At 32.4% G+C, this 25,244-nt stretch overlaps 1 protein-coding gene across 4 annotated transcripts in view; it reads left to right on the top strand.

Moving 5' to 3' along the window:
- The window catches only part of LOC147066314 (whirlin-like), a 183,241-nt gene that overhangs the window by 6,260 nt on the left and 151,737 nt on the right, over window positions 1–25,244 (top strand). The window lies entirely within an intron of this gene.

Here is a 25,244-nt window from a genome sequence, read left to right as displayed (position 1 = left end):
TCTTGGAAATAAATAAGTTTAATGGAGTAAATAATATTGTAATATAAATAATAATGTGAATTTAATATGAGATTGCTGTTTCTGATAGTAAAGCAAATCATGGAGTACTTATGGCCTTTCCGCTTCATAAATCTAATTAGTCAGCCAAATATGAAACTGCCGTAAAACGTATGAGATCATGATGGAATTACTTTGTTAATAGTGCGAAGCATTGTTTTTTTCCAATCTTTTTCATTTTTATTAATTTATGTGAAAAAATAAAATGAATCGGCAACTTACACATGGGTATAAATCAAACTTCATTCAAACTCAGTTTATTTCTCATGTAGTTATTTGTTATTAAAAGTATTTTTTCTGTTATATTTTCGTTTTTATTTTATTTTCCATAAAAATTGATAAATTCAATCAATTCAATCCCGGGATTCATAGGTATCGAGAATAGCTCGAGATCCCGGAATTGGAATCCCTAGTACTAGTATTGATTAAGACTGGATCAGCCGGATCCCTCCAAATTTAAGTTTTAACGTACTTACACTTGCTAATAGATTAATTTCGCAAAATCAAGTATATTAATTTGTTTTCTTGAGAATTCAAGATTGGTATTGTGATTTCTCAAGAATTATCGAAATTTCGAGACCAATTATTTTGAAGTGGAGAGCTTTATTTAGCTCGTTCGGTCAATATAACCTATATTCCAATCTTGGGCAGCTTTGCCTAGTGACAATTTCTCGATTTATAGAAATCAAAATTCTCTAAATTTTGAAAACAATGATTTCTCAAGATTTTAGATTGGCCTTTCTTGATTATTTCTCGATCACAACCTCCTCTTACCAATATGTTCATTAACTAATCTATTTTTATGTTTAAAAAAACTGGATGACTCTATGCCATCCACCAAGCTAATGAAAATGCACTGGTATGGATTAATTCTTTACTGGCGTTTCTGTGGTACTATTGGCAATGTGATTTTGTGTTACTGTTTACTGTTGTACTTTTGTTAATTTATATCTCGATATCATCGCCGGTATCTTTCTAACATACGAGTGAATGAATTTATTTAATAATATAAAATACAGTGTGGCGTAATGCGGGATAAATATAACCAAAAGTCACTATTCTTGGTCGATGTTGCACACAGATCCCTTGAGTAGAAATTTTACGTCACAACAGGCCGTGTAGCGAACATAAAGACCAAAGACCGTATTTTAGTAGGGTAGCCATTGGAATTGATGAAGTATCCACTACACCTTAATAACCCCCTTAAAAGCTTAATTTTGTGAAAAGGTATAGATACAGAGCATTCATGCTCTTACAATATTATAGGTATCACAGCCTAGATAGGCCACCCGATTATCGTGTAACCGGTTAACCGGAAATGGGATCGATCAGAGGACGATTTATTTAACAATAGAGCAAAAAATAAAAAAGTTGATTATGAAAGATTCTTTTACAGTAACTAATACGGATTATATTCTACATGACGTATTAGATTGATTGAAGCATACCTACATAAATGTATATATACTGATAGTACCAGTGAAACGCCCACCACGCCCACGGTGGCCGTGCGGATTAAGCGTTGGACTATCACGCCGTGGGTCCCAGGTTCGAATCCTGGATTTGGCAAGTACACATATTGTTTTTCAATTTGTGCGTGAGTCAGGGTATGGACCGAATAGGTTAAGCAAGTGGCTGACATCCATTTCTCGCAAAAAAAAAAAAAATCTGTTAATACAAACCTCTACTACTCTGTGGAGGCCCATATGATCCTATTAGGGTCGGACATGGTCAGAAAAAAAAACCATTGAAACTCTCTTATATGTTATGAGTACTATAACATTATCAAAAAAATATACCGATTAGTTCTCCCGTCAAAGAATTACTTCAATTATTTCTACAAATAATCAGTAGTAGGTACCAACTAGGAATACAAAAATATGGTAAGTGAGATAAAAAATAAGCTAACTGAGAAAAAAATGCCAGATTGACTCGTATATGCCGAACTGTTCTAAGAATTCAGAATACTTCCAGCAATACGATCATTAACATCCACTAAGAGAATGTCTTTGAGAACTTTACTAGTGCATACCTTTGGATGGATATATATCATAATAATTGTATTTTGGGAAATGCATATTTCAGTTGGTACAGTACGTAGTATATCTATTTTTAGTAATCATTCATATTTTTTAAACTGCGAACGAAGTTCACAAAAATAATGTTTGAAAAGTCAGTACAAAACAGTTAATTTTTCAAGTATGTAATTAACATAAAGAGTTATATAGGTACACGTTTCGAAGCCACGATGCAATGCTGCTTGGGGGAAAATTTTAATTATTATATTTTAAAGTGGTAAAATTTTTACTACTACCAGAGAGCAATGTGTTTTAATACTTCGAGTTAATGTTTTTTTACTGGAAAGTTAGTGCAGTTATCTCAGAGCAAACTGTAGAATTATCCATGTCATATATTATATGAAAGAACATTCAAAGTAAATAAGGCGCAATTATACAAGTACGTAGATTGCACTCTGGATGATAATTTGGATTATACAATTTAATTGAAATGCTGAATGGCGGACGGGTTTTATACGAATACTATGTAACCAGCACCAACTTAATGTGGGAATCAGAACGGAAATGATAAGATACCATATATTATGTATGTTCAGTTCTATTATATGGAATAGTGCCTTGAATATTTACAGAAATTACGAATTTAATATTTGCGTATAAACAGACATGTTTTGTTCAGCTTAAAAAACCAGTTTACTAACTTCGATGATGAAAAAGACTACATAAGTAAATAACTGGAGAGTTGGTATGGACACATGCTCCATGTTCTGCGGTGTGTTAAAAGATGTCTACGAAAATTTGTATTAAGATACCCTGTCAAAAGCAGAGTATTCTGATTCAAGAGTCTTAAAGACTGGTTTAAGAATTCCTATCAAGAATAGCAAAAAAACAAGAGAAAGATGACCAAAATTACTTCCGACATCCGATAAAAGATACATAAATGGTTAACATGGCAATACAACCCGTGTTTTAGACATTTTTAATGTCTCTACTTCCAGCGGTCTCGTACAAACTCTCTGCATTAATTTTCGCTTAAGAATATCATCTCTGTTGCGAGTTGCATGTTGCGTGGTTGGGTGTCTTCTATGTTTGAGACACAACTTACATACACAAATCATGCCTGCACAATCCTCGTCATTTTTCATATTATTCATTTCCGACTCCGAAGATCGTTTTCAATCCTGGGCTGAATTTAAAAGGTAAACCAAATGGCCCATAATAAAATAATTAATCATCTTAAAAGGTGTGTTTAAAATGCTTAGATCCACAGATCTCTTGGTGTACTTACACTTCGTTTTGGTAGAAGAAATAAAAAAGAAAATTTTACGATAATACAATATTACATTTTTACGATAGATTCAATATTGCGTTAACATATAATAATATATGACAAATTGCATATTATGTATTATGATCAAACTATCAAAAGGTTGTCCTGTGTGTCGTCATCATGATCGCCATATCCTAAAGCGGGCCCCCAGCCCAGGATCTATGACGGCCCCGCTACCTATTGCTAAGGTTAAGGGCGGTGTGCTTTTTTACATTAATGTTTCCCAAATGGTTTAAGCAAAAACCCGAGGGTTAAGGGTACTCCGTGTAATTTTAACGATTTTTGTCGGCAGTCAGCATATTATGAAGTAGGTACTATTATAAGTTATATTGGATAAATAGCCATTATATACGTAGGTAAACACATTAAAAATAACTATAAAATAAAATTCTACACGTGAAGTATTATTTAATCATATCACATATTTACAAATGTTATTAATCATAAAGAAAAATAGCGCCTTTTTTACTATTGGAGTGAATTTGTGGTATGTGTTTTTCTCACTTAACTGGTCGATCTGCCACGCCTCCCCCTCTCTATGCCCGGCCCCCCAGACTAGAGCCCTTGTGGGGGCCATGGTCGTCATTCAAAATAACTATAAAATAAAATTCTACACGTGAATTATTATTTAATCATATCACATATTTTCAAATGCTATTAATCATAAAGAAATAATTACACGATAAAAATAACTTTTTAAATACCACGTTTTTAAATTTTCTGTTGAATCATATAAACTTGACAATTCTATGTATTAATAAATACTTTTTTGTACTTGATAGAAATACTGAATACAATATATAGAATACTGAAATGTCATTTTGACATTTCATATTGATTTCCATAGTAACGCACGTATATATTAATAATTTAGTTGCTAGGACTGGGCACATAATAAAAAATGTGTACTGGACAAACAAGAATACGAGCTAATAAAAACGTGGTAAAATAGCGCCTTTTTTACTAATGGAGTGAAATTGTGGTATGTGTTTTTCTCATTTAACTGGTCGATCCGCCACGCCAGACCCACCCTAAGCCCGGGCCCCAGGCTAGAGCCCTGTCAGCCCCCCTTATGGGGGCCATGGTCATCATGGTAGGTATAGGCGCGTTTACTTGTTTTTTTTTTTTTTAATCTCAATATATGTATATCACAATTAATCAAATTAATTAATATAATTAATTATTCACAAAAGAGTACAATTATTAGTGTGTAGTAAGTATACAAGACATGATTCCGCACTGTGAAATTACTTGCATCTAATTACTAGCTATAGAAACAATATTTCACCTTCACATTTATAATATATATAATAATATATTATAAGGTATGTTGTAAAAAAAGAAGAATTATCTTTAAGGTCTCGTTACCCCTTTTTTCTACAATATTGACGCCTTTCGGCAGAAGTCACTATTATCACTAATGAGGACACAGGACTTCAAAATAGGAGTCTAAAAAATATTTTTTGATAGCAAAAAAGATGATAGATTATATCCAAGGCTGCGAAGAAAAGTGAGTTATTGATGTGGCGCCACAAAAATGTGCCGGAAAAACTCAGGCCTGTCAATCAGGCTCAGTTATACGTCGCTTTTTACGTTTCAAAACACAACATAGTCTATAAAATCGACGCAAACACACGATATTTTATTAAATCGCTATGTTTTCCTCATCACAAATTCTATCGACGGCAGTTACCGCTTCTTAACTCTCGAGATAAGTAACGTGCTACGCTTGCTCTGAAGTTCTTTAGGTACGTATTAACATGAGGAAAGTTTATAATATGTAAATATGAGAAAATTCCGCGGAACATATTCTGCATTTGGTCTAATGTGAAGAAAAGTTTTTCACTTCTAATATGTTGAACAAAGTTTATACACATTATATAACTATAACGAATATAATCAATAGTGAGATATTTTGTGAAAGTATAAATCACAAAGTACGCGACGTGATAGAAGCAGATTAAATGACAAATTTGCTTGATGAGTGGACAATCGCTGGATAAATGCCGTCATACAGTGGGTACCCAAAGGACACTAAACGACCACAAAAGATTGACAAAATCATAAATATCGATGGACGTACGTAGCAGCGAAAAACTGGAGACCTTGTCGACCACGGATAATGACGATGATAAATTATCTTATCCAATCTCGATATATAGCTGATCAAAGTTTCCCTTTAATGTCTCAACTCTTCTCGGTACCTACGTAGAATATCGTAGGCATAAATTTCTTAATTTCGAAAAACTTAATTAATTTATAGACCTAGCGGGACTTTTTGTAACACCTCAACATACCGTGAGCCGAATTTCAGTAGTACTTAGTATAGATCTACCATCATAAATTGGCATTTCAACGAGGGCGCTAGTATGACATTGAGAATATTACCATAACTAACAAAAAAATGGTAATTTATAATTTTTTATTGATAGTAGATTTCTGTACAAATATTATGCAATCCATAATTCGAGAAACATGTTGTAAAATTAAATGGCATTTGTAACAAATTTATCCTCGATAGATAATTTTAGTTTCAAATTCGACCGGCTGCCAACTTACGATGGTAGATCTTTAGCTATGAAACATTAAAGCTATACCTCAGTTGAGGCATGGTCTAAAAAGATCGTGGCTAGGCGATGTGCGGATTGCGGATCGCAGGTGCAAATGACGCATGCCGACCGAAATATAATTTGTCATTTAAATCCAACATGCATCCATTTATTGTTCTATTAGTAACAATAATAATATATTCATTGACATGTTTTCTTTTTAAAGTAAATGGGTAACGTTTTTAGTCATCTTTACACGATTTAAGAATTATTACGAACGCCAGCGAGTCCAAAATTTCGTCGCGCCTATAGTTGAAAATTTTTGCCGTTTCACTGACGTATCGTCTTAACATATACATCTAGGCTTTAGGGAAATCACAAACGTATTCTGACCTCACCAGGAAAAAGATTGATAGCGTAAAAGATAAACACAGTCACCGATAATCTACATAGTGAAATATTATGAGATTCTAGTTTCAATTGGTGTAGCTTTTTTTCTAGGATTTTATGGTATAGAGAGAGAGTCATGGTATGGAGTTGTTTCTACCTACATTATATATTTTCAATACTAACCTTTATCTGGCACCTAAAACATCTTACGTATGAGTTTATGTATGTTATATATTATTTTATTTAGTAAATTTTAAAGAATTCAAATAAAAACATTGACGGCAGAGCTGATTTCGGGAATCAACAGCTTAAGCTGATTGATAAAATATCTGAACAATCTGAAGAAAATATTTTTATTTCTTACAGCAAGCAAGAAATAGTTGAAGATCTGATTTGAGTTATACCATCTCCACCCGTCATGTATATGCAACCGCAATTTGTGCATGTTCTATGACGCTATAAACGTGTGTCAGAATGAAAAGATTTTAGTGCCACACTTTCTTGTCCCGAAACAAAGCTGCATGGGACTGATGTAGCAACCACGCACCTTGGTGCTTTAAAAAAGAGTTTAGAAAATAAAAGAAGAATTTTGACTTGCTCTGCCGTCATTTATCTTTAATGACATGAAGTGTCCTTTGTTGTACCCTTGTACTAAAACTCTGGTAAATATAAAATACTATATCAATATTGTATATAATAATTAGGGATTCCAATCCCGGGATCCCGGGATCCCGAGCTATTTTCGATACCTATGAATCCCGGGATTGATAAACATAATCCCGGGATTTCGGGATTGATTTTTTTATCAATTTTTATGGAAAGTAAAATAAAAGCGAAAATATAACAGAAAGAATACTTTTAATAAAAAATAACTACATTAGAAATAAACTGAGTTTGAATGAAGTTTGATTTATACCCATGTGTAGGTTGCCGATTCATTTTATTTTTTCACATAAATTATTAAAAATGAGAAAGATTGGAAAAACATAATGCTTCGCACTTTTAACAAAGTAATTCAACCATGATATCATACGTTTTACGGCTGTTTCATATTTGGCTGACTAATTAGATTTATGAAGCGGAAAGGCCATAAGTACGCCATGATTATTTGCTTTACTATTTTAAATCTCGCTAATCCATTAATTATGTCTTTACTATCAGAAACAGCAATCGCATATTAAATTCACATTATTATTTATATTACAATATTATTTACTCCATTAAACTTGTGTATTTCCAAGATTGAACGTATAAAATATTAACAATAAATGTCTTAAATAATAGTATAAATTATACTTGATTTATTTTTGACCGATTTTATCAATGTTATTTGTAAATATAAAAAATTATATTAACAATGGAAAAAAATTCCAATCCCGGGACCAGTCCCGGGATCCCGGGATTGTCAAATTGTAATCCCGAAATCCCGGGATCAGAATTTTGGCTCGGGATTGGATTCCCTAATAATAATATATTGTCGTATATATCAGTTAATCGTATAGCCCGCGGGCCGCAAGTGACCTCGGAAGATGATTTTCTGTGACCCAGTTAAAATTGTCCGAAAAAAAATATGTACATAATTGCGGGTCCCGAAAAGTTTTATATTTGACCATCGTGTAATGAATGGTTGCCAATCACCGCCGTTAACACAGTAACCAGGTAATCTGTAAATATTCGATTATACGGTTATTTAAAACGTCGATTAATTTCGCGCCTACCTTCGCAGTATTATGCAGCGGTGGTATTTATAAAATTCTTCAGCGAAGTAGTGAAATGTGAGTCGAAATTTAACTTTATTCTAGATTGTTGTGAATTTTAATTGGAAAACTTTTCCCCCGTCTGAAGTATAACGTATTAATGTACTGCGTAGTAATTAACGTTCAACATTTCAAATTTTCTTTTAGCATCATTAGCGTGATCAACAATTTTTATATTTACCTACATATTATAATATAATCATTTTCTTACGTTTAACTTTAGAATGAAAATTATAATCTTTGAAATAAAATGTAAATAGTCCTTTTTTATTTAATGCAATTTTATTTTATTTTTAAAAAATTTAGGAACACACAAAATTTTAAATCTCCGATACATTATTTTTTATTATTATACCCCATTTACACGTGCATGGATAACAAAAAAAAATGCACGTGTAAACACGTATTATCGTGAAAATTGCCAGATTGTATGCATTAATCAAAAAAAATCAGAAGCTTCTGAATTTTCACGCGACAATTGGACAGTGCAATATCTGCCGGTAAAAAACGAGCTACACCGCGCTACAGACTCATTTTGAGGTTAAACGATTTTCACGACCTGACAAATAGTAACAAATAATGATAACATCGCGTCTCGTTTACTCTTGAAGAATGAGATTGACGAGACAGTCAGCACTTTTACGTGTAAACAGATATTATCACGATAGTTTAAAATACACACTATTGATGCAACTAAATCCACGCACGTGTATAAGCGCTAGTCTTAGCCGAGGCTAATTTAGCTGTACATTTATACACCGTTATTTTATTTTATTATATTTATATAATATTAATGATTATAAAAACAAAAAATACACAATATTATCGATAATAATATGTAGGTACATAATATTACATGTTAACTTCAACCATGTGGTATTATAATTTATAGCAAATGGATACACAAAAACGCTTTGATTTTTGGCTGAGCTATATAACCCTCTCACAAATACACGTATTGTTTTTCAATTTGCGTATGGGTCAGAGTATGGATCTAATAGGTTGAGCTAGAGGCTGACATCCATTTCTCATAAAAACAAAATATGTTAATACAAACCTCCACTCTGTAAAGGCCCATATGATCCTATTAGGATCGGACATGGTCGGATAAAATTGTGGTAATAAGTGGTAATCAATAAGTTTGACTTTTTAAATTTTCAAGAAGCCTTCGTACTTGATCATCACAAAGCAGACAATGCCAAACAATGTAATCTATATCTTCATTGTCGTGTCAGGATCGACATTTAAGACCATTCATTATACTTAAGGGTAATGTTGCTGCAAGATTGTACTGACCAGCTTTGTAGCGATCACAATTGTTTCCATATTAAACATTTTATTGGCGTAATAGGGTTTGGTTTTACTACTGTAATATGATTAGAAATACTTTCTGCCTTTTGCTAAACCCTGTTATTTTAACGTATTTTCTGTTTTAGTTTTAACCACTTTCTTAAATAATTCAAAAGTCTTTATAAGACACATTCTAGTATTAGAAAAAAAATGTATTTTTTCTTCGTACCAAATAAAAAATGGGGAATGTATTTTTTTTACATGGCCATTACAAATGTATATTTCGTCACCGTTTTAGCAAAACCATCTATGTGTCACTTTTATCAAAAATGACTTTTAAATACCACGTCATTCCTTATTTTTTTCTCTATAGGCCAGTAAAATGATCTATGTGTTGGGTAAACTCGCTCCGAAGTTATTTCAAAAAATAAAAAACAGCTATGTGTAAGGTTCAAAAACCACGGTTCACAAAAACAACTATGTGTATATTATAGTAACATATAAGTAAGATGGTATTTTGATATCGAGAGTGTAATGTTTTTTTACAGTTTGGCTACACATTGTTTGTTTCTATGTTATATGCTATGCATTATGGTCTTGCACGACGGTTTGAAAGATGCTTTCTCAAAAAGAGAGACAGGAAATATTCAATAATTTCTGGAAGATGCCTACATGGTCAATAGGGTATAGGCGAGAATTAATTTAAAAGTTGGATAAACAACTACAAACGCCTCGATGACAGTGGCCAATTGAAAGCAACAATGACAAGTAATAAGAATCTGACTGAAGATAAATAATTGGTAGTGCAACCAAAAATCAAAACGGAGAGATTTGTGGAAAAATGTTACATTATGGTTGGATCTAATTCCAAAGTTCCCACCCATTATTGCAGAGAAAATACCTCCAGGGTGTATGTGGAATCGTGTTTCCGATCCAAAATACAAATGCATGATGAATATAAAAAATGGTCTCTGGAAAATGGTCATAAAGCAGCTGAATATACTCCAGTATATTTACCACCAAAAAATCAGTATCCACCAACCACGTAAAGATCAGTGTGCCATCACTGCCATCTGCTGTAGTTATAAAATGAAGAATGTTTCAGAAATGGAATACAATAGCCACATTATTAAAAAAAAAAAAGATGCTAGAAGACCAAAAATGAAATGAAGGAGAGTACCAGAAGTATTACTGGACGGTTAGTAATCACAATGGATCTCCAAAGTGTGCTGCTATGTCCAAAACACAGGCACAAATGTATTATAAACAAAAGCTGCAACTACACAATTTCACCATATACATTCTTCATAATGTATCTTCTAATGAATTTGTCTCATCTCATCGAAAGCAGGACAATACAATGAAATAATTCTAATATCGGATGGGTGTGGATATCAAAACCGAAATAAATTATTCGCTACTGCTCTAAGTTATATCTTTAGAGAGAAAAAACATCGAGATTCAACAGCTTTTATAATATATATAATGAATCATTGCCAATATCACAGTCGAAATACATACATCTTCAGGAATTAAAAAGTGTAATAGAGAAAGATCACCACTATTTCTACGATAACCTAACATTTAAACCTGCTAATAGAAAGTAAACGAACTTATAAATATAATATCATCTCACTATTGCATTAATAATTAATAAAATGATATTGCAATTTATCACTAACGCACTATGTATATTTCAACTATTATTTATGTAACAGTTTTTCATGAATTTATTATTATTCACATTTTGATGAATAAATTAAACTATGTGTATTTACAAAACGGTCAAAACAACTTATGTGACATCACAAACTGTATTTTTATTATTTTTGTATTAAAAATAAAAGATTTTTGTAAACAAAATAATAATCTTAGACCATTTTCTGATTATAATAAAGCATTCTTCATAATTTTAATGTTTAAATGTAACATTATTTTTTTATTCAGTTTTATCCTTCTCCTGCACAATTTGAGAAAGTGCACATAGATGGTTTTGCTAAAACGGTGACGATTTGTGAAAGGTGCTGCACCCCAGGCGACAACCACCCTTTCCGCAGCCTGTATTTAATCATAAACCAGATTTCCAAGTCATACATGATACCACTGGTATTAGGTATGCTTACATACTGTAGTTTAAATGCTAGAAGATATCAATATTTGGCCACGTATTTTTAACGCCCACGGTGGCCGCGCGGCTTAATCGTTGGACTATCACGCCGTGGGTCCCAGGTTCGAATCCTGGGTTTGGCAAGTACACATATTGTTTTTCAATTTGTGTGAGTCAGGGTATGGACCTATGGGTTGAGCAAGTGGCTGACATCCATTTCTCGTAAAAAACAAAATCTGTTAATACAAACCTCTACTCTGTGGACCCCCATATTATCCTATTAGGATCGGACATGGTCGGAAAAAATTTTTTCGACTTATATGTGGTGTAAACCATTCTTGGTGGTATTCACTGGTGTGTCCCTGATAACTATCTTAGAAATCGAGAGCATCAATTGTTTGTTCTCCTAAGGAGCAGAACTAACCTGCCATTGGTCATGCCAATAATTTGGAGGGAAATAACTCTGTTCAACCAAATCGCTTCGTGAGGACTACTATGGGAGAACGTTTTTTATGAAATCTTAAAATAGGGTCTTATTAGCTCATTCGGTGTACTTCCTTGTATCTAATTTATATTTTTTGTATTTACACTTTTCTACAGTTTAATAACTTCATAACGATCTATTTCATTTTTATATAATACTGTTTTAATAATATTTATTTGTTTCTAAATGTCATGTTGTGAACATCTTAAATTAATAATTTGTAATGTTCACTATATTAATCGTGGTAAAAATAAATAAAATTCGAATTTGAATTTGAAATTGGAATTATTAGTGTGTTGTACAATATGCATTTAACATATAGACTCAATGATTTGAAAAGTAGAACCTTGATTTCGCATATTTATTTATTTATTTAAGAATACAAAACATTGTGGACATAACAAATCTAAATTCAAGACGTACCCAACATGAGATTTACATTATAAATCAAACATTAGCCTCACAAGATAGAAGAAGAGAATATAGAAAAAATGCATATATAATATCAATAATAATAATAATAACAAAAAAATAAAATAAAATCAAAACATACTTAAGTACAATTTAATACAGAAAAATATAATTTTTGAAAATAAAAAAACATACATTTTTATACAGAAAAATACAGTTTCAAAAACAAAATGCAAAGTGCATCATTGAAAATGTCTATGTCTTTAGTTGTCTTTATATTGTAATCAATCTTGACGTTGTATAACAATTAAAAATTTAAAACAATTACAAATAATCTCACCTAAAGTATGTGTTATACATTCTTTTGCTGCATGCATGAAAAGTGAATTCGGATTAAACTGTTATAGTGGTTGTTAATCTCTAGTAGCAGGTCAAAGCAGCAACCATTACAGTTTTCTACTAGACTTGTTGCACTTTGCATTTGGCATTGTTCCCTGGCACTTGAGTTTATCTCGCTAAAGCCAAAAGGAAAATAATTAATTACTTACTTCACTTTTTATAATCAATCCTCAATATCCTGTTTAGGTATACAATGAGTATTTATTATTAGGGTGTCTATGCATTTACTTTCAATTAGTATATTTTCATCATCTTGGCCACTATCGATCCACTGCTAGATAAAGGCCCCTCATTTCTGTATCCACTGTTCTTGGTCCGAAGCAGTAGCGGCTTTAGGGATTTAGAGACATGGCTGATGTTGAGGCCTCCGCGATAACAATAATATAAAAACACTACATCCTTAAAAAAAATCACTTTCGTAGAATCACATCTTGTATAATATATAATACAATATGATTATAACACACAGTCATGTACCTATCGTTTGAGTAATTAATTATGTTATAAGTTCTTTTGTGTTATTTGCAGGGAAGTTGTGGTACATTGGGTAATATTTTATACTCAATTTGTAAGAAATACGGATAATATTTTGTTATATTTTAATATATGTGTACAAGTTTTAACTGTTTCGAGGTCCCCTTTTATTTTTTATGTCAAATCGGTTGCCTCATCTGCGTCAAAGAAATCGCCACTGGTCCTTAGTCTGTTGGTATTTCCACTAAGCACTATCTCGTCGATCCAGCGGATTCCAACTGTTCAATAGGAGGTTTCAAACCTTGATCCATCGAACAGAAGTGCATTAAACTTTTACATTATGTATTCAACAATAAATGATATCTATAAACTTATTATATATTTTACAATATATTACAATTTATATTATTTATAAATTGTCCATGAAAATGAAAAGTAATAATTTGTTATTTTCCAAATAAGCAATATTATAATATTATTAAATCTTTTGGAAAAAATAGGAAACTATAGAAACATGTTTTCCATGACCATTCGATTAAGTTATATAGTTAAACCTTTTCTGATTAAAGGGACAAGCAGGGAACAACAAAATAAGAATAATTGGGTTTCTTTCTGGATGTGAATGTAAGGAAGTACAATACTCGATTTTGGAAAAAATTGAGATAAACTAAAACACGTTAAAGAATGCTATTTTATATATTTAGGTCTGCATCATAATATACATTAAAATTTGTCACGTATTTGAGGTCATTCAGCGGGCTTTGTGTGTCTGACCGGCATAAAATCATAGACCAAAGCTGGCTTCAAAGTATTGGTCTATGGCGACTGGCTTTCGCATTTATATCGTATTAATCCGTTCTGTCAGAACAAGTGTTTAAGGGGGGACATGCGTGTTTGAACATGTACCTAACCGATTTTTTTTAAACGGTTCATGAACACGCGCGCTAACATCATTTTACTCCCTACTTCAATTATAGTTTGTCAATTTATGGCTACGGCCGTATATTGTAGCTTAACCACTGGGGAATGCCAAAAGAAATGGTGTATTTAAAAAAAACACTACCTTATTCTCAGGTCAATAATTATTATAAAGCAATCATTATTCGTAGGATGTTTATGACACTTGAATGGTCAAAGACATAGCTTATAATGAGTATCTTTAGAATGCATTAGTATCTTGCGAATTTTTTGAATAATAAAATGCCTAATTTTTGTCAAATTTGGGATCGCAGAGATTATCAATGTAATTTTTTATCGTAAATATTTTACTATAATAATGTCAATATAAATTATACTGATGGTTTTATAAATGCGTTTAAAAATTAATAAATGTAAAAAATCTTAACACCACTGCATCTTTATGTACTGAAATATGACTATATTCTAAAACATTAGAGCGAGAGGTTTAAAAGAATACTATTTTATGTAATAAAAATACTTTATGCAGTCATCAAATGTTTAAAATAAATATAAAGGATAATAAGGCTTCAAAATTATTTAAATAGATTATTTACAACGTTTAAGGTATGTCCAGGATCATGCTTTGAAAATAGAACAAAAGCTCCATTTTGACCCACGCTGAGCACGTCCGCCTTAAAAGGTTTGCATTATTTTCTTTCGAAATAACAACTACGACGCCTTCTAACCAAGTAATATTTAAAAAATTAAATTAGTTTTGAAATTCTTTTATTTTTTCAAATAATGTTTGATAATGATATAACTTAATGTATTTTTAAATGTTATAAAATACATGTATTTTTAAATAACTATATAACACCAACAATAAACTATTTATATGAATTATTTTTAATTTAGAACGAACGTGTAGTTTTCATGTTATTGCCCAGAGTTTATTCAAGTTCAACTACTCATTCAAATCACAATTCTTTGTTTGCACATAAGTCAAAGTTTATTCACATATTTCACTTCATTTTAAAAACTTTATAGATAAGGGAAGAATTGTGTAAAGCAAAGTTTGCATACTTGCAACGAATAATATTACGGGAAAATAGCTCAACTTTTATGAAAATATTTAAATTCTTCCCTTTGATATAGTAGGTAACTTCATGGCGACGCAAAAAATGGGGCAATATTATGCTTTCGAGTATATTTTCCGCGAGTTTTACACATTTTTAACCCGTTTAGTGTATTTTAAAAATTATTTATCAGAGAGAGAACTAATTGTGTGTACGAAAATAGAGAAAATAAAACGGAAAATGCCTTTATACAACTCGTACGTTCGTAATCAAGATAAGTAGTCGTAGGTAAATGTTCAAATGTTTGCATATAAACCAGGCGCACACTGAATTCCCATTTGCATGAGCACATAATAACAATATGAAAAACAAACTTATGGATACGCAGGCAATGTTAAAATTTTTAATCCATATTCATAGTAGTTTCTTTTATATTTAATACGAGTATATTATCTAAAATTCTATCTACTAATTATCAATAATATGTCTGTGATTACAAAAGGAATATTCTTTTTTTCGGTCATGTCCGTCTATTCGCGTGAGCATAATATCGAGACTATACGGCGCCTTCAAGAATCCCTGTCGCTCGCCAATCTTCTTGGGTCATTCCAAGTCATACCAGCATCCTGTATCTCCATCGTATATACTCTATAGATCATATTTAGACGCCGGAATCCGGTTGCCCTGAAGAACAAGCAGGTTAGGTTGAAGTTCTCTACTTGCATCCGCAGCATGTGGCCGAGTCAGGTCCAACATCGCCTCTTGGCTCTCAGCTCTCTCTTGATGAGAGGCTGCATGATTCACTCTCTAATCTTCTCGTTACTCCTAGTCATACCCACGGCATAACCAGTATCCGTCGCAAACGTATGTTCTCCAACCTCAACATTCGTAAGGTACCATGATTCGCTTCCGTAAAGCAGCATCGTCAGAGTACAACGTCTTTTTAAGATAATATAACCCGATAGGTTAAATAATATTTAAAAAAATATCAAACCACTTTTTTGATCGTCTTTAGGTTAGCATATGACTGTGAACAAATATTTTCGTGGATGAATTATTTCGAATCGAAATTTAAATATCGCTTTGGTAATGGTTTCAAATTCAAGAATGCGGCGTGTTCACTACTGTCGTATACTTTGCATGCCAATGAATGCCAGAAAGTGTGGAGACAACCAAATCACCCAGATCATGATTCTTAGTCATGAAGTTCTGACGAAGAAGCTACATACTTTAGAAGAAGGTACTCCGGAAAATCTTTTTACTCCGATTAATATAGGATTATCAAATAAGAAATATTTAAAGTTGCTCTAAAGCCCAATCAGCAAAATTTCGACGTAAAAATTTGGTTTATTGTGATAACTGTGTTTTATATGCCTTCTAGGCCAGGGGGGGGCAAACTTTTTGGATGGAGGGCCAAATTCAAGAATTCAAAATGAGCGGCGGGCCGCAAGTAAAATACCATTTTTAGATATACCTACACTATTTATTATCACTAAAAATAAACATTTTTTAAATTCAGGTGTTAATTTTGTGGTTGATATTCTCAAAACTGCTTGTAAATGGGCATCGGAGATATTTGATCGTAAAGAATTTTTATCGAGGTTCATGATCAAAAATGTAGGTTGATCCAAAAATAACGAACATTTTTCTTGCATAATCTTTAAGTTGGTCGAATTTGTCTGAATTAAGGGCATTGTAAAGTTTGGAGATTTCTTCACGACGATGCAATTTTCTTAAATCAGTGTCACACTGTAGATCAAAAATCTCAAGTTGTAGCTCTGTCGGTACACTATCAATATATATTGAAAATGGATCGCGTACTATTGCTGAACTTGTCTCAATTTTTCGGAAGTCACCAAATCGTCATTCAGAGCTTTAATAATTTTACCATATTCTTCAAATCTATATTCTGATATATTCAGCAACTTCAAAGATGAAAAGTGGTCCACGTCGTTATTCGATATTTGTCGAAGGAATAACTTGAGTTTTAATTGAAATCCATTCAAACTTTTTACCATATCATGGGCATATATTTTTTTCCCTTAAAACGCGGAGTTAAAAGTATTTAAATGTGTCACGATCTTCAACGTAGAAAATAATTGTTACATAGTGTGTCAGGCGCAAGGAAGACGTACTGAGATAATACATTTACGAAACAATAAATTCTTCAAAATTTAATCTATTGTCAATATTTTTTAAAAAATTATAAAAAAGTTATTCGTTATCAGAAGTACAATGATGGCGGGCCACAGGTAGTTAGGTATGTGATTTTCTTAAAGCCTGGGTGTTTGTAATTGTTTTTTCGTTACAAAATTCACTACTGTCATTGTCTGTTGTAGTGTTAAAAAGAATATACATATATATTAAGATATTTAAGAACGACGTGTAATTGATTGTTCTAACATCGATATTTTCAGCAGTACGTTTTCGTTTTTGACGGGTCGGATTCTTAACATCACAAACATTACCATTTTACTCGAATTTTCCATTGAATTACGAATAGTAGTTCTGTAAGTGGATTATTTTGACCATACATTTCATGCCCGAAACGCAGATTAATGATTATGATAATGATTTTCAAGCAATATTGATCACAAAAATGTAAATTTTGGCGGGAAATGGAAAAAATGGCTGGTATAACGTATTAACAATATATAGTAGTAACCCTTTATAATGATTGAAAAATATTCCATAAAATTACGGAGACATTTCGCCACTGAAAATAATGTTGGATATTTAGGCACAGAAATGCTAATAATGATTTTATACGCAATAAATAAATTTGTCCACGGTCCACCGGCGTAAGAAACAGTTTTACGAGCGCATTCCAACGCTTGAGCCATAAATTCCCAACGGCTCGTGAGTCGTGATGCGGTGGGGTGGTGTTACTAGGGGCTGCTTGATCGGGGGTTGTCAACTCGAGGTAAACTTTCCCTTTAAGTTCTATAACCGCATAGTTTATTAATAGTTTATATGTACAACACTTAATGTGAATCATATTTTTACTGTACTTACATATTTTATAAACATTATTTTGTAGTGATTTGACGGGTAAGCCGGAAAGACCTGATAAACGTAAAAAACAAAACTTTGAATGACATTTATATATAAATTTCGAACCTGCTTTGTAAATTCCCCATTAAGCGCCGTAGCATTCGTTCGGAAATTGCATGAAGCAGGTTTTCAATGGTACAAAGTGTTGTGATAAACACTTTACATTTAAATTCCGGAGAACGTCCGGGATAAAAGATATCACCACTCTTTGAATTTAAATGCCCCGGAAACAGTTAATGTAAAATAATTATTGATATTCTTACTATATGGGAAGTCGCTGAAATCAGATAGTATCTATATTAATTTACAACTGAGTACTGACGTAAAGGAAATTACATAACATTTCCTCAGAATGACTTAGTATTTGTAATAGGTGTATCCCCATCGGATTTTAAAAGGGATTAATAATTACTCCAAGCTACGCACTCCGCATCAGTCATTTTACCAAATTTTTTTTAGCTCGTAATCTTGTTTGTCCGGTGGTTATTTATCCAGTACAAATCTTGCAATCGATTTTTAACTAATTTCCCGACTAGCTAGACATTTGAAACTTTAAGAATGTATCGATTTACTTTTAGCCATCTTTAAGTAGAATTGATTTCAGTTAATTCTGTGTTGTATGAAAAGTTATTTTGGAAGAAATCCGTAATCCAATCCACTATTATTGGTTGCTAAGGGGGTGGTCCTAGCAACTAAATTATTAATATATACATGCGTTACTATGGAAATCAAAATGACATTTCAGTATTCTATATTTGTTTGTTCGTTGCAAAATAGCAAAAAAAAGATTCGTTGACAATTGCCTTATTTGACCTAAATTATTAATACATAGAATTGTCAAGTTTATATGATTCAACAGAAAATTTGAAAACGTGGTATATAAAAAGTTCTTTTTATTTTGTAATTATTTTCACTGTGAAGAGAACGCTATTAAAATTTTCTTAAAACTACTACAATGACATTGGTTGAGGTATAGTTTCCTCTACAAATCACTACTCTAGTCTACCAGTGGTTAAGAAAAATGCACATAAAAATCATCACGTCTCACTGACTTAGACTGTGCGAAGTGTGGGTATTGATCCATGGCTGATAGTTTTGAAATACCGAATGATGTTTTTTTCAGATGATCACTTACTGCCTGTATTTAATATTCTTAGTATAATACCAAATGATCTTAACTAAAACCTTATTTTATGAAGGTGGAGCCTTTATAATATTATATAAGTAAGATTGAAGCTTAAAAAATGTTACTAAAGCTAACGATTATAAATTAGCGGAAAGTAATTTCGTATTTAATGGGCATTTATAGCAGCAAGATTTAAAATATTTTGTTGAGACTTAGTTATTTGAAATATAAACGCCTTGAATTAGTATTACAATATTAAAAGATGATGATGTTATATATAAAATTAATGAATTAAAATTAATGTAAAATTTCAAATAATAGTACTTACATATTTCAGGATTTTCCATTTTTAATCTGGTTAGTCTACGTATTAATAAGTGTAGCTATAACGCAGTGAAGTTGTAGACAGAACACCCGTTTCTACACTTGTGGATCATTGCTTCGAAGGTCATGGCTGGATCATATTCGTATATTGTTGTTTTCAATATGTATCTGGATGTGAAGAATTTACCCAATGGCATGAGCGAAAATGTTGATATATCTTTATATTCTATTAAAAAAATGTTATTAGAAAATAAGAATTATTGGTTCTCTATAAACATTTTTATGCCTGATCATTTTATGTCCCATTTTTTTTAAACTTCATTGTCCCTATAAAACGTCTGAAGGAATTTATTATCACACTCCACCAACCAGATCGTGACCTTTTAAAACTTCGCGAGTGAAATATGACGATTTTGTGAATTGTTTTTGACATCGCGTTAGTATTCTATTAAATTATAATTTAGGGCCTCGTATTTATGAAATATATTCAAAATATTCCAGGACTATGGTTTCTAAATTGAAATATTAAAAGCATCAAACACCGCTACAAAAGTCAACCTTTTGTTTATATTTGTATACTTCAGCATTCAATGATTCCAACTTTAGAATTTAGCAATTTTATATATAGAACCAAACTGGCATGGAACATCAAAAACGATGCTTTACGCCAAATGCGTAAATTACATTGAGCTTCTTTACGAGCTGTTTGTTGGCGAATTTATAATCTGCCTGTAAAGTCGCCCAGTATAATCATCGAACAAGCTAACATGTTCGATGATTACACTGGGCGACTTTACAGGCAGATTATAAATTCGCCAACAAACAGCTCGTAAAGAAGCTCAATGTAATTGAAGCTTTACACGTAAAGTCTTCAACCAATATATGTTACCAGTGCTCACGTATACATGTTAAACACGTCCCCTTAATGTAAGAGACGTCTAAAAAGTAGCGTACCGTGGTGTGAACGGTGCATGCTGGGCACAGCGTCAAAAAACCACAAAAGAAACCAATGGATAAAGAGTGCACGATGTGATATACTGCACAAATACTGTCATACAGTGATATCCAAGGGGTGCTAAACGATTACAGGAACTCATTAAGTTATGTGGGTGTACGTGGCAGCAAAGAAGTAGAGACTGAGAAGAGCTGAAGTAGTTACAGGAGGTCTCCATTCAGCAGTGAATCGATCCCGGCTGATACTGATGATGATGTGCATATTTTTTTGAGATTATTCTCTAGTTTTTTTTCATTAAAATATTATGTCATTATAAACACGTTATCAATAATACAAAATTCCCAAGACAGATTTTTGAGATCGTCAGGTAGGTACTATATATATAATTATACCTATATTCTTTCTTTTGAACACTACAATATGTCATGAGCCCAATGACAGTAGTGAAACAATCACAAACACTCAGGGTTTGAGAAAATCACATAAATTTGTTGTGACCTCACCGGAATCGAACGGAGCCCCCTGATGTAAGTCCAGCGTCTTACACACTGGACTACGAGGGCCGCACTCATACACCAATGGAAATAATGCATATGCGCAATTTCCATTGGAAAAATTCACACTGATACAGAATACAGCAAATTGTCTATATCTATATAACAAATATAATAATTAATAAAATAATAATAAAATAATGTGTCAAATCTATTGCAAAGTAAAAAAAGCAATAATTGTCAAGATGTCACGGCTACTTTGTTTGTCGTTGGGGATGAAACACTATTTATTTTCTTTACGCACTGAATTTAAGAACTTCACGTTTGTGTTGCAAATCATTATTAAAATATCGACGGGTACGTGCACTTGGCGCGAAAACTCGCGTGATCTATGTTTTTGAAACGGGCCTAGAGCGTTTTCTTCGGCTCGAGGATGACAGACTTATTTATTTTTTAGTATATTATATTTTTCAGTTTTTAAGTCACGAGGGGGACTGGAGTAATTCCTGTTATCCTAAAATTCTACCAAATATATTTTGTTGTCGGCGACAGATGTGCCTACTGGTCTAGCATTATGCGATAGTCTCGTTTCAACGTTACAAAATAAATACACATACTCAATATGAAAACACTTCTGAGAAATATATAACCAGTAGAAAAAATCTTTAAAAAAAATATGACATCCAGCAGGAATCGAACGCGAACCCCCGGGATTCGCGCCCATGTGCTCAATCACTAAGCTATACGCGTCCTATCTAATTGAAACGAAGTGAACTAATGGTTTTTACAATACTCTCTGAAGCGTTTTCTAAATTGCATTATTTATTGGCAAGCGGCCTTTCTATTTTAAATCAATGTATTCACTTATTATTAACCGTTGTCAGGATCATTCCAAATTTTTATTTTCAAGTATAGGGGTTATATAATAATCAGAAATGTTTTAAAATTATGTATGTTCAATAAAAGAATGTTACATTCATAAATCGTGTAAATTATTCGTTGAATAAAAAAATAGTTTGTTATAAATATGATTACGAGTTATAAATACACCATCGGCTATATTCTATACACAAGGCTGCTTTCGGTCCGCTATGGCAGCTAAATAGGGTAGGAAAGTATCAAGTTATTAACACGTATTGTAACAATTACAATAATTTAGTTATAATTGTTACAATAAGTGCTATGTTTTAACAGCACCTGTCTTGACTATGATAAATTTTAGACCGATATAGAAAGTTTTGACAGTTCAGACTTATATAACTTATTGTAATTATTGTTACAATAAGTGTTAATAATTCTATACTTTCCTACCCTATTTAGCTGCCGTAGTGGACCAAAAGCAGGCTTGTGTATAGAATAGACCCACATAAGCGTGAATTTCGACAGTTTTTACAGAAAATAGGACGTATTTAGAGCGACGCCAAGCAAGAGAAAATAATGCGATAGGTTTCATATACTTATCTAAGAGCAGTCGGAAATAATAACAGTAATAATAATTAAATTTACCCTAACTCTGTCTTATGCACGATTTTTATTGTGAATTTAGGAATTTATTACGTTAATCGTTATTAATAAGTAATATTATGTATTTTTAATTATTGATATTCTGTTTTTATAACAATTAATATCGCATTTTAAAAAGTTGCAATATGTAGGTAATTATAATGGCGGGTGGTAGCCTGAAAAAGTTTTGGATACTCTGCTCTATATTTTTTGAAGCGTCAAATTGCTTTCTCAGCCTAACCATGTGCCACCTGTACCTACATCACTATGTTTATATATACGTGCGTATATTTTTCTACCTTTACCAAGTTCAATACATTAACTACACAAGTACCAACATCCCCAGTTATTTTTTATTGCTAGTATGCAAACTTGTAAAGGTCGTAAATATATATATATACCTATATATATTATATACGTGTGTTCCGGTGACCTTTTCGAACATAAATTATCTGTGTTCCTATGACCCGAACCTTTAAGGCACCCGCATGCCAATATTACCTAAAGATATGATATTCATCACAGGAAACTATTTTTTTCGCAACACGAAACGTCTAAATAGAATAACCAGATGATTTTCACCACCGTTACATCGTTGGAACTGAGTTTTTAGCTGTATATATTACTATATAAAATACCAAGTAGCAATACCTGTTAATATTCTTATCAATGCGATCAATAATACTATTGTTTACATTGGCGAAGAGGTAGGCTGTGGAGATCTGACATAAATAGTGCACACTAAATTTTATCAGTCATACCTTACTTGTTTTCATTGAACGAAAAATACAAATGACAGATGGTGCTGGTTAGTTTTTAAAATTAAATTAAAACCTGCCTAAACCGAACTATCATAATAAACGTAGGCTGTAGAGATCCGACAAAAATAGTATAAACTTTGCCAGTTATACTTATTTGTTTTCATTGAATTAACAGAGCAAATTGCAAATTATGTTGGTTAGTATTTTAAAATTCATACAACTACTGCCTAACCAATCCAGAATAGACAAAAATATTCTTCTATCTATAAAATATTTAAAACTATGTATGATTTAATGGCATAATTTTAGATATGTTACAACGTTTTTATTAGGTCGTATTCTTATTTATCCTGTGGTTGTTTATCCAGTACAAATCTTGCAATCGATTTTTAACTAACTTCCTGACTAGCTAGAAATTTGAAACATTTAGAATACATCAGAACACGATGCCAATGCATTTTTAATACTTTTAGCCACCTTTAAGTAGAATTGAATTCATTTTCAGTTAATTCTGTTTTGTATGAAAAGTTATTTCGGAAGAAATCCGTAATCCAATCCACTATTATTGGTTGCTGGGGGTCTGGGGTCCTAGCAACTGAATTATTAATATATAAGTGCGTTACTACGGAAATCAAAATGACAGTTCAGTATTATTTCTATCAAGTAAAATTTTTTTTGATCGTTTAAGCTAGCAAGGCAAGTTTATATGATTCAACAGAAAATTTAAAAACGTTGTAGGTATATAAAAAGTTCTTTTTATCTTGTAATTATTATACATATAAGAATATGTTTCGTCATTTATTGTGACTTGGTTTACGTAGGTTTTAATTGAATTTTGAAAACTAACCAGCACCATCTGCAATTTGTATACTTTGTCAAATGAATACAAATAATATTATGACTGGCAAAGTTTAGTGTGCACTATTTGTGTAGAACATAAATAGCATTACGTCCACTTACGTCCACCCTCCGCCACTGATTTTTTAAATTACAAGCAAAGCATTATAGGGTAACAATCATCATCATCTTCATCATCAGCCTGAATTTATCCACTGCTGGATGAAGGCCTCTTCAAGCTGCTTCCACTTCTCTTGGTTCTCTGCGTTGCATTGCCACGTACTTCCGCAGAACTTTATGATTTCATCAATCCAGCGGCCTCTAGGTCTACCTTGTAGACGTTTTCTACCTCTTGGATACCACTGGATGACTAAATTTGTCCAACGATTGTCTCTTCATCGAGATCTGTGTCCAACCCATCTTCATTTGAGGCTTTTAATGAACTCTATTACATCGCAAACCCTTGTCTGCTTCCTTATCCACTCATTCCTCTTTTTGTCCTTTCGCATTATGCCCAGCATGCACCTCTCCATACCACGTTGTGCTAGTCTAAGTTTTTGGATCTCTTTTATTCAATATTCTTAGCTAACTCTTAGCTAACTAAAAATATTAGTAGGTAAAGAACGCGTCGATTTGAATACTAATTTGTGTGCGCGAAATACATATCCATGACGAAGTGCAACTCGCGTGAGTAGGATGTAACGTGGGTGTTCTATTTATTCGATCGCACAACAAAGGCGCATACTATTTCACATGCAAATTTATTAAACATATTGCATTCGCATATAAGCTGGTCACTGTTCCATAGGCAGCCCCTTACTCTGACTATGGAACCGTATCTTTTTAGCAATGACGTCATGAGTCAGTCATGATGGATTTGCACAGAAGATGGTGCATGACTGATTAAAGGGCAGGTTCTGACTTATGTAGGTTTAATCAGTCGTTCAT

This window comes from Rhyacophila brunnea, unplaced genomic scaffold (genome assembly GCF_057557595.1).
Source record: "Rhyacophila brunnea isolate RB1 unplaced genomic scaffold, BYU_Rbru_1.0 scaffold_5, whole genome shotgun sequence".
Lineage (NCBI taxonomy): Eukaryota > Metazoa > Arthropoda > Insecta > Trichoptera > Rhyacophilidae > Rhyacophila > Rhyacophila brunnea.
Note: the sequence above shows the minus strand (reverse complement) of the source record. Positions and strands in the feature narration are given on the sequence as shown.